We start from the raw sequence: 16,537 nt of genomic DNA on the forward strand, positions 1-16,537 counted from the left end.
CAGACGTGGCGTCTCCGTTCCGTCCTTCAGGGAACGAGGGTTACCATACGTAACCGAGACGTTTTGTTACGTGGTTTACCATACGTAACAGAGGCCTATATAAAAGACTACACAAGACAATGACAGATAAGGGACTGGCTGACATTGATGGACCTAAGATGATGCAGGAAATCATAAACCTTCCTCAGCTTTCACCACAGGCGGGGGGGCACCGCCAAGCATTTGTGCTTAGGGCACCCAAATGGCTAGCGCCGGCCCTGTGTTTAATACTTGGTGGCATAGAAACTATATACTTTTAATGGTTTAAATTGGTGGCATATAAATTATTTTCTTTTTGTTATGTTGGACTAATTTCAGTTACATTTACATTTAAATACTTTTCATGCTGTTATGTTGGACTTTTTATTTTTAGATTTTTATTGTTTTAACAACTCAGCTGTATGTGGACACCTTTTAAGTAGAAATGCATATTAATTTTTTTTTTATTGATTTTTTTTTTTATTTGTTGCAAATAAAACTCCCATAGTCCATAAACTATTGTAGTTTAAACTTATTTTAATATAAAAATTCAGTCAAATCATCAAACATTTGTATTTTTGAATTTTTTTATTATATAGTTTATTAAACTATTGTAGTTTGAATTTATTTTCAGAAGCAGTGACTTGACTTGCTTGATTCTCATAAAAATTGACTTGGACTTGCTTGAGACTTGAAGCTTAAGACTTGAGCCTTACTTGTGACTTGCACATGTGTGACTTACTCCCACTACTGCCTTTTGCTTGTTTTATTAAAACATATATTTTATGTATGTGCTTTATAAATAAATAATGAATAATGAATACACACAACAGCAATCAAACTACAAAATAAAAGGCATGAAAACAAGAAATGAAACAAAAACCCCATCATACAATCTGCTACAGTTTAGCAAAAAATGCACACGGCTGTTGGCCAAGACAGTAGTCTTCCAGTATGGCAATGTACACGAGAAAGCAGAGATACATGATAGCCAGCACAAGCTGTGTGAATCCTGCCCACTTCTTTGCTCTATCAGCACATCTCAGTGCTCGAGAGTGTTTATATGCTGTGCCGTTTAACACTTCATGGACAGAGCGCAGACCAGAACACAATCTTCATCAGTCACAACAAGACAAAAAACACAACAACAATGGAACAACATCCTCATCTGGACATTGCTCTGCTGGTATACAAGGTACATAATGAGAGTTTGGATGAAAGCAGTATAAATTAATAAAGTTAGCTAACATAAATTGTACATTATAATATGGAACCAAAATGTTTGTATTTGCCTTGATGCACCATACTGTATATGCAAATCCTGTCTATTTCTCTTTTCAGGCTCCAGTGGACAGATCACAGTTACTCAAAACCTCCTGCAGTTCAAACAACTGAAGCAGGAAAGACTGTAGTGATGAGATGCACCGCTAGAACTCATTTAACAGGATGCAGCGCCCCCACCATGTCTTTCCTGGTACTTACAGAAACCTGGAGAAGCTCCGAAACCCTTGATATATACAGTTAACAGCCTCCAGTCAGGAACTCCATCTAGATTCAGTGGCAGTGGATCTAACAGTGATTTCACTCTAACCATCAGTGGGGTCCAGACTGAAGATACAGGAGATTATTACTGTCAGAGTTACCACTGGATCAACAGTAAAGCTGTGTTCACACAGTGATAAAGAGTCGTACAAAAACCTCCGTCAGTCAGAGTCACCAGTGACTGCACTGATACAGCTGAGAGATACTGCAGCTGCTCATAAACACAATCACCACACAACACTGATCAACACAAACACTAATAACACAATATCATCACAAACAACATTAATCTTGTATTTTTGAAGAGAATGCGTCAGTGTGCTAAAAAGTGTATATTCATGCATAGCTGAGTCATGTGACAAAAATGTCATTTTGCCAGAGGCGGGGCACTCGAGTCACATGACTTGACTCGAGTCAGACTTAAGTGCAAATTTTAGGACTTGAGACTTGCTTGACAAATATTCTTACAAGGCTTGGCTTGACTTTGACTTGATATTCATGTCTTGTTGAGTTGATTGACTGATTTTTGATATATGATTACTAGATATATTTTGTTTTTTTTTTTTTTTATATGTTTTTTTTTGTGTGTGCAACACAACCTAACCAAAACGCAGCAGGCAAGCAGAGAGAGCTAACGTAAGAGCGTGGACACAGTTTTGCAAACTTAGCAAAATACAGAAATACAGTTGGTGAGCACTATCAAATTTAATCTTTTGCAAGTGTAATGCATTTTAAATGGTTATTCACTGTTTATAAGGAAATGTCAGGCTATTTTTTTTTTTTTTTTTTATAATTCATTATAATGCATTTTTTTAGAAGCCAGAGGAGTGAAACAAGAGAGTTCAACCATTAAACGATTCAATGCATGAATTATTAAATACCAAAATTATATATATATATATATATATATATATACAGGTCCTTCTCAAAAAATTAGCATATTGTGATAAAAGTTCATTATTTTCCATAATGTAATGATAAAAATTAAACTTTCATATATTTTAGATTCATTGCACACCAACTGAGGTCTTTTATTGTTTTAATAATGATGGATTTGTGGCATACAGCTCATGAAAAACCAAAATTCCTATCTCAAAAAATTAGCATATTTCATCCCGACCAATAAAAAGAAAAGTGTTTTTAATACAAAAAAAGTCAACCTTCAAATAATTATGTTCAGTTATTCACTCAATACTTGGTCGGGAATCCTTTTGCAGAAATGACTGCTTCAATGCGGCGTGGCATGGAGGCAATCAGCCTGTGGCACTGCTGAGGTGTTATGGAGGCCCAGGATGCTCGATAGGGGCCTTAAGCTCATCCAGAGTGTGTGGGTCTTGCGTCTCTCAACTTCTCTTCACAATATCCCACAGATTCTCTATGGGGTTCAGGTCAGGAGAGTTGGCAGGCCAATTGAACACAGTAATACCATGGTAAGTAAACCATTTACCAGTGGTTTTGGCACTGTGAGCAGGTGCCAGGTTGTGCTGCAAAAACGAAAATCTTCATCTCCATAAAGCTTTTCAGCAGATGGAAGCATGAAGTGCTCCAAAATCTCCTGATAGTTAGCTGCATTGACCCTGGCCCTTGATAAAAACACAGTGGACCAACACCAGCAGCTGACATGGCACCCCAGACCATCACTGACTGTGGGTACTTGACACTGGACTTCAGGCATTTTGGCATTTCCTTCTCCCCAGTCTTCCTCCAGACTCTTGGCACCTTGATTTCCGAATGACATGCAAAATTTGCTTTCATCCCGAAAAAAAAGTACTTTGGACCACTGAGCAACAGTCCAGTGCTGCTTCTCTGTAGGCCAGGTCAGGCGCCTTCTGCCGCTGTTTCTGGTTCAAAAGCACACGCCTGTGCACGAGTGGCTCTGGATGTTTCTACTCCAGACTCAGTCCCACTGCTTCCGCAGGTCCCCCAAGGTCTGGAATCGGTCCCCTTCTACCCACAATCTCCTCAGGGTCCGGTCACCTCTTTCGTCGTTGTGCAGCGTTTTTTTTGCCACACTTTTTCCTTCCCACAGACTTCCCACTGAGGTGCCCTTGATACAGCACTCTGGGGAACAGCCTATTCGTTCAGAAATTTCTTTCTGTTGCAGAAATGACTGCTTCAGTGGGTGTCAATGATGGCCTTCTGGACAGCAGTCAGGTCGGCAGTCTTACCCATGATTGCGGTTTTGAGTAATGAACCAGGCTGGGGAGTTTTTTTAAAAGCCTCAGGAATCTTTTGCAGGTGTTTAGAGTTAATTAGTTGATTCAGATGATTAGGTTAATAGCTCGTTTAGAGAACCTTTTCATGATATGCTAATTTTTTGAGATTTTGGGGTTTTCATTGAGCTGTATGCCAAATCATCAGTATTAAAACAATAAAAAAGACCTGAAATATTTCAGTTGGTGGTGCAATGAATCTAAAAGAAATAAGGGTTAAAGTTTAATTTTTATCATTACATTATGGAAAATAATGAACTTTTATCACAATATGCTAATTTTTTGAGAAGGAACTGTATATATATATATATATATATATATATATATACATTTATTTTTTATGTTTATTTTTACTTTTAAACAAGTGAAAAATCAATTTTATATATATCACACTATTTTACTTTGAGCGAGTTACATATCTGTCCACTGCAGTGACATCATGCATCAACAGTATAAAAAGAGATTCAATAAAACTAACAATTTTTGGCACAAAACTCAGTTTATTAATTTAAAAATGGCCAACTTTTTAAACCAGTATAATACATGAGCACAAACACACACAAGCACACACACCCTCCCAACACACACTCGTATTATATCATTCATGCATATATTTTCTTTCCTCGTTTATGCCTATGACCTATGACCTAATAAATACAGTAAATATAGACTGTAAGCATTAAAATAAAGTATAAAATCTGAAGGCTATTTGATATTGCTGTTTAATAAAACTATTTAAGTGTAAATTATATCTTAATTTTGACAAAACACAAAATAAGGCAGAATCTTTATATAGGTGTCCGTTTCTTTCTCTCGTGTTTGAGTTCATTATTCCCAGAATGAATCATTCACTGCGTCTCATCACAGAGTCAACAGTTGATTCAAACATTCAGAGGTCAGTTTGACTGCTGAGAGTCTCAGTGTGAACTGATGAATATGAACAAACCTCATCTCTACATTAGTCCAACTCTACTGACTCAATTCAGAGAATAAAGAGTCAAACAGTCAAACTCATATTTGAGTGATTGTGTTCCTCTCAGAATAGAGCAGCTACCATCAGCAGATGTTCAGAGTCCTCACAGGAGCTTCATGATACAGTAAAAACTCACACCGAGTCAACAAACAGAGAACCAACAGTGATCTTAGGAAATGTTTCAGTGTTTGAGGTTCATCATTTGACTACACAGTCTTATTTCCTTCATCTGCAGGTGTTTTCATGGTCCACTGAGGTGAATGTTCTTGATTATAAAATATGAGTTTGAATTTCCAAAATGTCCCTACAAACAATTTACAAAACCATATGCACTAAAATGTTGTTAAAAGCGTTCCACAATATGAATCTTAGTTCATTATAAATTCAAGCACAATGTGAACAAACACAGGACAGCCACAAATATCCCTTTATGGTTCTGAAGAGCTGCAAAGAAAACCCAGTATATTTTTTTTTTTTTTTTTTTTTTTTTTTTTTGTTATCTATATATTTAAATAAGATTTCACCAGTCTGTGCTTTCTTTTCTTTCTTTTCTTTTTTTTTTTTTTTTTGACTTCTGTAATATTATTCAGTTTAATATTAATCTAATAAATCTCCTACAAACAATTAAAAACCTCAAAATCTGAATATTTAACTCTCAAAATCAGACCACATTACTGAAGGACTGACAGCCAAACATTAAGAGTGCAATACATTTTTAAGATAGAATTGCACACAAAATAATTTATTTTGAAAGATAAATAGAAATATGACCACAGTTTTCAGTCTCACATCAAACTGGTTCACATGTATGAATATATATGCTTTTGAGAGCAAACTATCTTTAATATTATTAATTATTTTATCAACTCAGTAAAATAATCAAACATTCATTGTAGAGAGTGTCTGTCTAATTTATATAGTTAACATTCATCACAAAGTATTAAAGCTTGTAATGTTTTGTAGAACATGAACATGTATGAAGAAATTAATCTGTGCTCTGAGACTGACAGCTGCCTGTTCTGTGTATGAAGAGCATTTACAGAGAGACACTTTGCAGGGAGAGTGTTTATAGTGCTGTGAGTTTAACACTTCATGACTGAGAGCAGAACAGAACACAATCTTCATCATCACACAAGACAAAATAACAACAATGAACAACATCCTCATCCTCATCTGGACTCTCACACTGTTTTCTCGAGGTTTGTAGCAAAGCTTTCATAAAGACAATTAATCTTTTTTAAAATTTGAAATATACATCATTTTTAATTCTTATACTTTGTTCTTTCTTTCAGAGTGTAGAGGACAGATCACTGTAACTCAGAGTCCATCAATAACAGCAGCTCAACCAGGACAAGAAGTCAGAATAAACTGTAAAACCAGCAGTAATGTCTACAGTGATAGTAATGGGTCATGGATGAGCTGGTATTTACAGAAACCTGGAGAAGCTCCTAAACTCCTCATATATCTTGCAACAAGCCGTTACACTGGAACTCCATCTAGATTCAGTGGCAGTGGATCTAACAGTGATTTCACTCTGACCATCAGTGGAGTCCTGACTGAAGATACCGGAGATTATTACTGTCAGAGTGAACACTCTGTCAGTGGTAGCTGGGTGTTCACACAGTGATAAAGAGTCGTACAAAAACCTCCGTCAGTCAGAGTCACAGTGACTGCACTGATACAGCTGAGAGATACTGCAGCTGCTGATGGATGTGAATCATATCAATCACTCTTGACTGTAGATCACTATATTTCAGTGCAGAACATTATCTATCTATTTGCCCTATCTATAAGTTGTGTATGGAATGAGCAAAACCATCCAATAAAGTAAAAATCACACAAATCTAGTGTACTAACAAGACTTGCACTGAGTAAAAGTCTTAATCAGTGCTGCTGGATGAACTGTCATCACCAGCTTCTGAAGGGGTTGATTAATGATCGCATTTTAATTAATTACTGAATTAAATCTGTAATGGTTAGTTAAACCATTATGATAGCTGAACACACACACACACACACATAAAAAAAAGGTTTGACAAACAACGTCCCTAAAAATCATGCATTGTTCACTGTGTTGCAGTCAAACTCTGAATTAATATTTATCATATTTCAAAAATAAATGCTGAGAATGAAAATACATATATGGATTGCAGTCGGGCCGTGATTTCAAAAACATATTTGATGTGTCACATTTTGAGAAGAAGCACCAGGATGACCCTGAAGACTTCTGTGTGGATTTTTGTAAAACATGAATCATCTTGATAGACATGAGTCCTGTTATGTTTAGCAGAAACCAAACACTTCCATTCATAAGTTGCATCAGGACATTTTTGCCATCATTTAAAGTTTAGGGAATGGCCTCAAAGAATGGGGGCCTCAAAGTCCAGATTAATCCTCATCTTCACTACACAACTGTCTGACTACATGAACCACTGCTGCTCATGTCACACAAGACTTCTGCTCATCTGTGATCTCTGTGTTGCAGCGATGAAGCTTATAAGTCCAGTATTTCACTAACACTGTGATTTTGGGAGGCTGAGGTGGAGAGAGAGGAAGTTTTTTCATGAGCAGGAGCTGGATGGAGTTTGTAGATCATGAACAGTGAGCACATCACAGTCACTGCTAGAGACACCACCGGGCTTTTTGACTTTTCAGACTTTTTGTGACATTTAATTCAAACTGTATTTCTGAACATTACATAGTTCTGCAAAACACTGATAAGAAATTGTGCAAATAATAAAGGATAACAAAACGTTATGTAAATGAAGTTCATTTCATTCTAGAGAATCAGTTTGTCCTAAACAGTCCTGTATGTAACTTACGTCTGAATCATTTCAGTAAATCGGTTCATTCAAACAGTTCTACTTTTTCAAAAGAGTTACAGTTAAAAAGTAGCTTTAAAACAAGACACAGAATAGAGGTCCACTCTATTCACCAAAGTTCATCCACTTGGAGATTTTTGGCCTCACCGCTGATCTGAGGTGACCTTTGACCTCTTTTATCATGGAGTTTCTTATAATGATACTTCATATGCAGCTCAGTAATTATGACTCAGAGAGAAGAAAAAAAAAAACTGCAGCTGATTATGATGATTATGGTGATAGCAACATCATTGTTTCAATGTAGAATTAACAGTGATGTCTTACGTTACATCTATATTTATCTTGTCTGTTAATTCTAACATTGAAGAACCATAACTTTTTTTGTGTTTTTGTTATTATATTCCCTTTTTTTAATGATATTTAACTCCAAATTCAGTTCACCTTCCCTTAGATGTACGGTATTTGAGTTTGTTAGCAGCTCAAGCTGTTGTAAATCCTGCCCACTTCTTTGCATCATCAGCACATGCTTCAGTGCTCTGAGAGTGTTTTATAGTGCTGTGAGTTTAACACTTCATGACTGAGAGCCAGAACAGAAACACAATCTTCATCATCACACAAGACAAAAACAACAACAATGAACAACATCATCATCATTCATCTGGACCATTGCAGCTTTTTTTTCAAGGTGTGTGATAATACATTTTGATATGAATAATAAGCTATTGTTTTTTTTTACCATTTTAATATACAAATATTCTGATATAAAGGTGATTTACAAACAAACTGACTTTATTTTCTCTTCTTCAGCATCCAGAGGAGTCACTTTGACTCAACCTGAGATGAAAACTGTCAAGCTGGGTCAAACAGCTACAATAGAGTGTCATATAGATGTAGGAATATACAACAGTCACTTATACTGGTATCAGCAGAAACCCAGAGAAGCTCCTAAACTCCTGATATATTATATAAACACCCTCCAGTCAGGAACCCCATCTAGATTCAGTGGCAGTGGAACAGCGAATACTGGACGAGATTTCACTCTGACCATCAGTGGAGTCCAGACTGAAGATACAGGAGATTATTACTGTCTGAGTTACCACAGTGGTCCAGTGTTCACACAGTGATAAAGAGTCGTACAAAAACCTCCGTCAGTCAGAGTCACAGTGACTGCACTGATACAGCTGAGAGATACTGCAGCTGCTGATGATTTATTTTCTGTTATTTCTTATAACACTCTCGTTCACTCAAAAAATTTAGAAGTCTTGTACTGATTTGTGAGTCTTTTTTGGATCTTTGATCTGTTTTCTACACACAACTTCACCATGGATGTATTTAATTCATCATTCAAAATGATCCACCATTAAACAGTCCAATCAAATCTGACAATACTCATCCAGGGAAACAGCAGTCAGAGTACTCATGTCCTTTCAATCCAAAATTACACAAAATGAGTTCTGCATGATTTCCTTTTACGTGTCATAAAACATTAAAAATTAATAAAGTCAGTGGTGAAAATTATGTTTTGGAGTTAACGCAATCAAATAACATTCACACATTTCTCATAATTCAGTAAAATTATAGCTTGATTGGAATTTACTCAAAAATATTCTGCTCACAAGTGATATTTACCTTGGTTTTCCACTTTGATCAGTTCTATTGGGTGAAGGGCAAAACTGTTCAGTGGAAATGAAACCACAGTCATGAGACAATTAGAATAATAAATATTATATTGTATTGTAATAGTTATAATTATAATGCGTTTTATATTTTAACATTGAAAGTTATAACAAAGAAGCATTTGAAAATCAAGAACAAATTCATGAAGAAGTCAGTTTTAATAATGATATTCAAATACCGTTAAAAACTTCAAATAATAGCCCGGGCTTCTATTTACCCAAATCGCCGAACTGCACCGGCTTGTATTTGAGACAGGCGTCTATAAGAGACAGGCCTTCCTTTAATTTAGTGTTGAGATGTTCAAGCATGACAGTAGGAGGTTACCACATTATATTACGTTTTATTTATAATTAATTTGAATGTGTTTAACAAATCATTTAATGTAAGAAATGTCTTTGGCTATTGGCAGCATAAAAAAAAAAAAAAAAATATAAAAACGAAATGATGTGACTGCAATGGGCACCAGAACAATACAAGTTACCCTAAACGAATGTGTTTAACAAATAATTTAGTGTAAAGAAATGTTCTTAGATTATTTGGCAGCATAAAAAACGAAACGAGGTCCTTAACGATGTGATGGGAATGGGAATATTTATATTTAGTTTAAGTTTAAGATCAATATAGATTGTGCAATTGTTGCCTGAAACATATCACACAAGAAAGAATGAAGGCTACCCTGTAAAACAACTGCAATCATGTGATAGAAAATTACTCTATTCATCACTATCATCATCCCCGCGATCCTCAATTACAAGTTCATTGGCGAATTCCTCCTCCACGTCGCTCTCCTCCACTTCTCCCTCTTCAGCCTCCGCTAACTCTGCCTGCCTTGCTTGCACTAACAGCTCTCGCCCAGATGCGCACTGCTCTCCCTCTTTGAAACAATGGATAAGGTGATCCTCACTTCCATCAGAAGCTACTGTCAGGCCACATACCTAAGGATAATATCCCGAAGTTAATGAAATATATTATCTCCTCTTTCTCCCTCGTGCACACACACACGCGCGCGCGCGTGCAAGCATACCTTAAAGGAATTTTTCAGCCGCTCCGTATCCAGCTTTTCCCACGCTTGAAGTACCCAGGAAACCAACAAGCGACGAGCTGGGGCCTCATATTTCCTCCAGCTATGTACTCTTTGTCCACATCCCCTGCCATCCAGTTGTCATAGGACTCGTGCAGGCTGGCTTTGAATGGCTGGTTCCATACGACGTCAGGGGCCTGTATGTACTTTGTACAGCCACCGGGTATCACAGCCGGTGGTTATGTTGTAGCCCCTTTTGAGCTCAGCTTTGGTCGCTGCGCTGATATGAACATCGATATGAATCCCAGGCTAGGAGACGAGGGGCGAAGTTGAGCGTTTCCAAAACCACTCTCTGAAGCCCAGTCTGCAGTCAGCTCCTCGTTCATCCATCCATTCTTGGACGTGGCCACGCCACCCCACTGATATTTTTGCATTAATTTCACCTCCTTGATCCCCTTTTGAAGACAATGTAAGGTTTCAATTTGGTCCCGTCTGCTTTCGCAGCCAACACCACGTTTAAGTGGCTCTTCTCATGGCCTGTGGTTTTCAATGGAACACTGCGTGCACCTCTTGCATCCACCGTTGTAGAGCCCACCATATCAAACCACACCGCTGTTTCGTCCATGGCTATAATGTTTTTCAGCTGTACTTTTCTTTGCCTTAATAATCCGCGTTGTATATGTGACAAAATTACCAGTTTCTCAGTGAAGTGCTTGGCGTCTTTCTGGGCCACCAGTTGTGCGTCTTCTGACGAAAAGTCGTTTGCGCCTCAGGAATTTGTCCAGCCAGCCAGCGCTCGCAGTAAAACTCTCCTCATCCCTGCCGTCACTCACTGTTGCATACACTTCTTTTGGCCTTGGCCCTGATCATTTTACATGAGACTCTGAGATGCTTGCAACCGACAATGCTGTGGGATCCACTCACACACGCTCACCTCAGCTATTCATGGCCTTCTTCCTCCCTCACCCCTCGCAGTCTGGCCCTTTTGTCATCTTCCTCGGACCAGCACGTTGCCAGTTCAGCTTGTATTTTTACGCAGATCACTTCTCGCACTCTCTTTGGACTTCAACCAAGAAATGTCCTTGCCTCTGCTTCTCCCGAATTTTGTTCGGCAAATTTGACAACTGTCAGCTTAAATGATCAAATCATACGTTTTTTTTTTTGTCTCCATGGTGGAAAAACTGAACTGACTAAAGAGAAAGTTCGTTACACCTCTTTGTTATGTTGCCATTAGTGATGAGTCGTTCATGAAACTGTTGTTGTGTCTGTCAACGTGAAATATAATCAAAACATAGAAACAGACAATCTGACGGGTTTGAGAAGATCACTAAATACAACCCGATGTATACTAAAAAAACAGACCATGCCTCTATTTGAGACCAGCCTTTATTTACCTAAACCTGTCGTCACACCAGCCGTTTTTAAAAGAGGGACAGGGCGTCTATTTGGGACTCTGCTATTATTTGAAGTTTTACGGTAACCAAAGAAAAGACTGAAATCAGTTAGTTTTGTTTTAATTTAAATTCGCTCTTGGGACATAAAAATGCAGGAAATACTGGTGTAGGGCTGAAGTAAGAGACAGGTTTAGTGTTGATGTTAACAGCAGGGTTTGTCTCCCTCTGCTGGTTTGTTGTGGATGTTAACAGCGGGGTCTGTCTCCCTCTGCTGGTTTGGTGTCGATTTTTGGTGTCAATGTTAACAGCAGGGTCTGTCTCCCTCTGCTGGTTTGGTGTGTGATGTTAACAGCGGGTTAGTCTCTCTCTGCTGGATTGTTGTTGATGTTAACAGTGAGATTTGTCTTACTCTGCTGGTTTGGTGTTGATGTTAACAGCGGGGTTTGCCTCTCTGCTGGTTTAGTGTTGATGTTAACGGCGGGGTTTGTCTCTCTCTCTGCTGGTTTAGTGTTGATGTTAACAGTGGGGTTTGCCTCTCTGCTTGGTTTAGTGTTGATTGTTAACGGTGGGGTTTGCCTCTCTGCTGGTTTAGTGTTGATGTTAACGGCGGGGTTTGTCTCTCTCTGCTGGTTTAGTGTTGATGTTAACAGTGGGGTTTGTCTCCCTCTGCTGGTTTAATGTTGATGTTAACAGCAGGGTTTGTCTCCCTCTGCTGGTTTAGTGTTGATGTTTAACAGTGTTGTTTGTCTCTCTTTGCTGGTTTAGTGTCGATGTTAACAGCGGGGTTTGCCTCTCTGCTGGTTTAGTGTTGATGTTAACGGCGGGTTTGTCTCTCTCTGCTGGTTTAGTGTGATGTTAACCAGTGGGGTCTGTCTCCCTCTGCTGGTTTAGTGTTGAAGTTAACAGTGGGGTCTGTCTCCCTCTGCTGGTTTAGTGCTGATGCTTTAACAGTGGGGTTTGTCTCTCTTGCTGGTTTGGTGTTGATGTTAACAGCGGGGTTTGCCTCTCTGCTGGGTTTAGTGTTGATGTTAACGGTGGGGTTGGTCTCCCTCTGCTGGTTTAGTGTTGATGTTAACGGTGGGGTTGGTCTCCCTCTGCTGGTTTAGTGTTGATGTTAACGGTGGGGTTTGTCTCCCCTCTGCTGGTTTTGTGTGGATGTTAACAGTGGGGTTTGTCTCTCTGTGCTGGTTTAGTGTCGATGTTAACGGCGGGGGTCTGTCTCCCTCTGCTGGTTTGGTGTCGATGTTAACAGCGGGGGTTGTTTCTAACCCTTTGCTGGTTTAGTGTCGATGGTTAACAGCGGGGTTTGTCTCTCTCTGCTGGTTTAGTGTTGATGTTAACAGCTGGGTTTGTCTCCCTCTGCTGGTTTAGTGTTGATGTTAACAGCGGGGTTTGTCTCCCTCTGCTGGTTTAGTGTTGATGTTAACGGCGGGGTTTGTCTCCCTCTGCTGGTTTGGTGTTGATGTAACAGCGGGGTTTGTTTTCCCTCTGCCTGGTTTTGGTGTTGATGTTAAAGCAGGGTTTGTCTCTCTTCTTGCTGCTGTTTAGTGTTGATGTTAACAGGCGGGGTTTGTTTCCCTCTGCTGGGTTTTGGTGTTGATGTTAAACAGCGGGGTTTTGTCTCTCTTTGCTGGTTTAGTGTCGATTTGTTTATCAGCGCGGGGTTTGTCTCCCCTGTGCTGAGTTTGGTGTCGATTGTTAACAGCGGAGGTTTTGTCTCTCTCTGCGGATGGTTTAGTGTTGATGTTAACAGCTGGGTTGTCTCCCCTCTGCTGTGGCTTTAGTGTTGATGTTAACAGGAGCGGGTTTGTTCTCCCTCTGCTGGTTTGGTGTCGTTGGTAACAGCGGGGTTTGTCTCTCTCTGCTGGTTTAGTGTTGATGTTAACAGCGGGGTGTCTCTTTTGTCTGTCTCTCTCTGCTCGTTGTAGTGTTTGAATGTTAACAGCGGGTTTGTCTCCCTCTGCTGGTTTAGTTTGTGTATGTTAACAGCGGGGTTTGTCTCCCTCTGCTGGTTTGGTGTTGAAGAGTCTCTTGAGGCAGTAGAGCTGCAGGTATCAAGCTGTGATGATGAGCAGACTTTGGACAGCATAGAATGTTCAACATAAGTGGAGTTGGACTGAAGATCAGGTAGAAATCAGGCCCGCTCTCATTCCGCCTCGTAGTTAAGATGACGCCACATGTGGAGAGCACAAACACTCTGCAGCCTGCGCTTGCTTTTTCCTACATGAGATTTTGAGCAATGTTCAATTCGAACATTTAAGGACTTACTATCAATCACACTAAACAATACATTTTCAATGTCATCTTTATTCAGTTTGCTTTTAAATTATCTGAAATGGCAAAAAAAAAAAAAATAATACTATCTATAAACAATCAGATAGTTTTCCTTAACAGAAATGATACATGAATAATTTCAATGACAAGGGTGAGGCGGCGGAGGTTACATGATAATTCATAGGAAGTAACATTATGGTAAGGATGTGCTTGTTTGCTGCTGGATGGCAATTGTTATTTACCTGCAATGAAGGACAGTTGTACTATTTATCTGTTTCATATCCTCTTCTTTCTTTTTCGTCTCTGCTTTCCTTTGTCCGCTCGTATACACACCAAAGTTCAGGAAAACCGCTGCTCCCAACGCGTGATTGTGTAAATTACTGAAGCACATCTGGATAAAAACCTGCACAGATAAAGCAAACACGATGAGCCACAACATTTGAAGGATTCAAGACCACACTAATATTTACATGTAGAATGTAAATGTCTTACCATGAAGTTTAATTAGAAGCACTCACCGAAGTGAGCAAAGTGCCAGTAGCACTGGAGGTCTCCAGCTCGCAGCATGATAGAAAAGTCATACTGATCGGCTCCCCAGAAAATCTCCTGATCAGAAAGCTCTGGATGAGCTTCACTGCTGTTCAACCCATATAATAACAGAAGCCAAACCAGATAAAAGCCTTTCTGTAACATTTCAAATGTGAATTATAACTGGTAATAAGCTAAATGAAACAGGAGAGCTGTTCAGTTTGAGTGCACTGAAGTTTATGATGATGATTAACTCTGAGTCAGACGTGTGGCTCGAAAATTTGTTCTGCACTTTACACCTGGGAAAATTCAAGTTAGGCCACAGGTGCTCTGGAAAACACTTCTGAAGTGCCATAGCAGCATTTTTTTACAACACATCTGGATTCCGCATACTTACTTGACCTGAAAAAAAGTTGAATTAGCTAGGCCTATTTACTGTAAATATGTACTATGTATCTCCACCTTTTTATTTTTTTTGTTATTATTATTATTATTATTATTATTATTATACAATATATTTTACAATTAAGATAATTTACATTCAATATACATTTATTTATTGTTTTTAAACACCATGTTTCAATGCTGAGTTAAAACGTGAGTAAAGATGAAAAGATGAAAGCTGTAAGGTGTACATAAAAATTTGAAGGGCATATAGTGACTCACCTTAACCTTATTTTTTTTTTTTTACATTTATTTATTCACTTACTTATTTACGAAAAAGGGACTAGAAGATGTTTTTTGGTGTTGTTTTTTCTCCTCCAGAGGGCGATCGAAAGGCTTTTTCACTCTATGAGAGTTGGGATTGGTTGATTTTGCATGTTTAATTTCTATTTGGAGCATTGGGATTGCTAGACCAGGCTTGGTGCATAAAGAAGATCTGTAAAGTTGCAAAGACTAAAGTCTGAAATCCAAAGAGATATTCTTTATAAAAGTTAAGAGTTAACCACTCCTGCCTAAAACACCTCGTTTAAACATGTCCCCACATGTCTACATAACTTTTTGGGAAGATTTGCATAACGCCGCCCAAATGTTCAAGCAAAGAAAGAAGGTGTAACTTTTATTCTCACTGTTGCCACCGGCATCATGTTGTGGAGACACTGTTGTGTTGTTTGTGTGTGTGGAACTACTTTGTTTGGCCTTCCAAAAGAGGACACAACTAGAAATCAGTGTTCTTTGTGAAAGTGAAACTACTTTGTTTGGCCTTTCAACCCAAATATTCAGATGTCTGCAGCGCATTTTAACGGAGGACGAGGACTGTTTCCTGTGAGAGTAGCCTACAATGCCAGTGTCTGTTTCTATAAAGTGGGGCAATTCTAACTTTGTAAGGTCAGTCTGGTGCTTCTGACACACAGTCTGTAAGTACGTTTACATATTTAAAGAATTTGCCAATGACGATTCAAACATGAGTTTTAAGCAGTGCAGAGTAGAGCTTGTTGTTTGTCATTTTCCGATTACAAATGCAGACATGGTTTTATTTTTTACGCGGCGTGATACACAACGCAACGTGTAAAAACACATGATAGGTCATTATGGGTGGGTTGAAGGTAAGGTTGTAGTTTTATTTATTATAAACACAGTATAACTTTATTGGTTTTGTCTCATCGCACCGGGACACACGGCATCACAGTATGGTAAGGGGCATGACATTTCCGTCACACGCTTAAGGCAGTCAGCCAATCACAGCGGGCTGGATAGCTGGACAATCAGAGAACACCTCGCTTTTCAGACCGATGAGCTTTGTAAAAATCAACATGTTTCAGAAAGGCGGGGCATAGAGGAAAATAATCTGTTTTTTGAACCTTAAACCGTATAAACACATTGCATTACACCAATTAATGTTATTTTTAGCAGCATCATATGACCCCTTTAATAAATGTATTAGACCACCACTCAATGTAAGGTTTGTGTACATTAGTATTTGCTAAAATAATGCTATTATATAATTGTTGTTATCCAAGAATTTTCAAATTTACTGTTTTACAAGAAAGGCAGAAAAAAAAATAGCAAAACGTTATTATTATCATTATATATATATATATATATATATATATATTGTATGGCCTCCTTTTTCC

At 38.5% G+C, this 16,537-nt stretch overlaps 1 pseudogene; it reads right to left on the reverse strand.

The window, feature by feature from the left end:
* Positions 1-13,642: 13,642 nt before the first annotated feature.
* Positions 13,643-14,627, reverse strand: LOC122134143 (annotated as a pseudogene).
* Between the last annotated feature and the right edge of the window lie 1,910 nt (positions 14,628-16,537).

The sequence above is a fragment of the Cyprinus carpio genome, chromosome A25, assembly GCF_018340385.1.
Source record: "Cyprinus carpio isolate SPL01 chromosome A25, ASM1834038v1, whole genome shotgun sequence".
Classification (NCBI taxonomy): domain Eukaryota; kingdom Metazoa; phylum Chordata; class Actinopteri; order Cypriniformes; family Cyprinidae; genus Cyprinus; species Cyprinus carpio.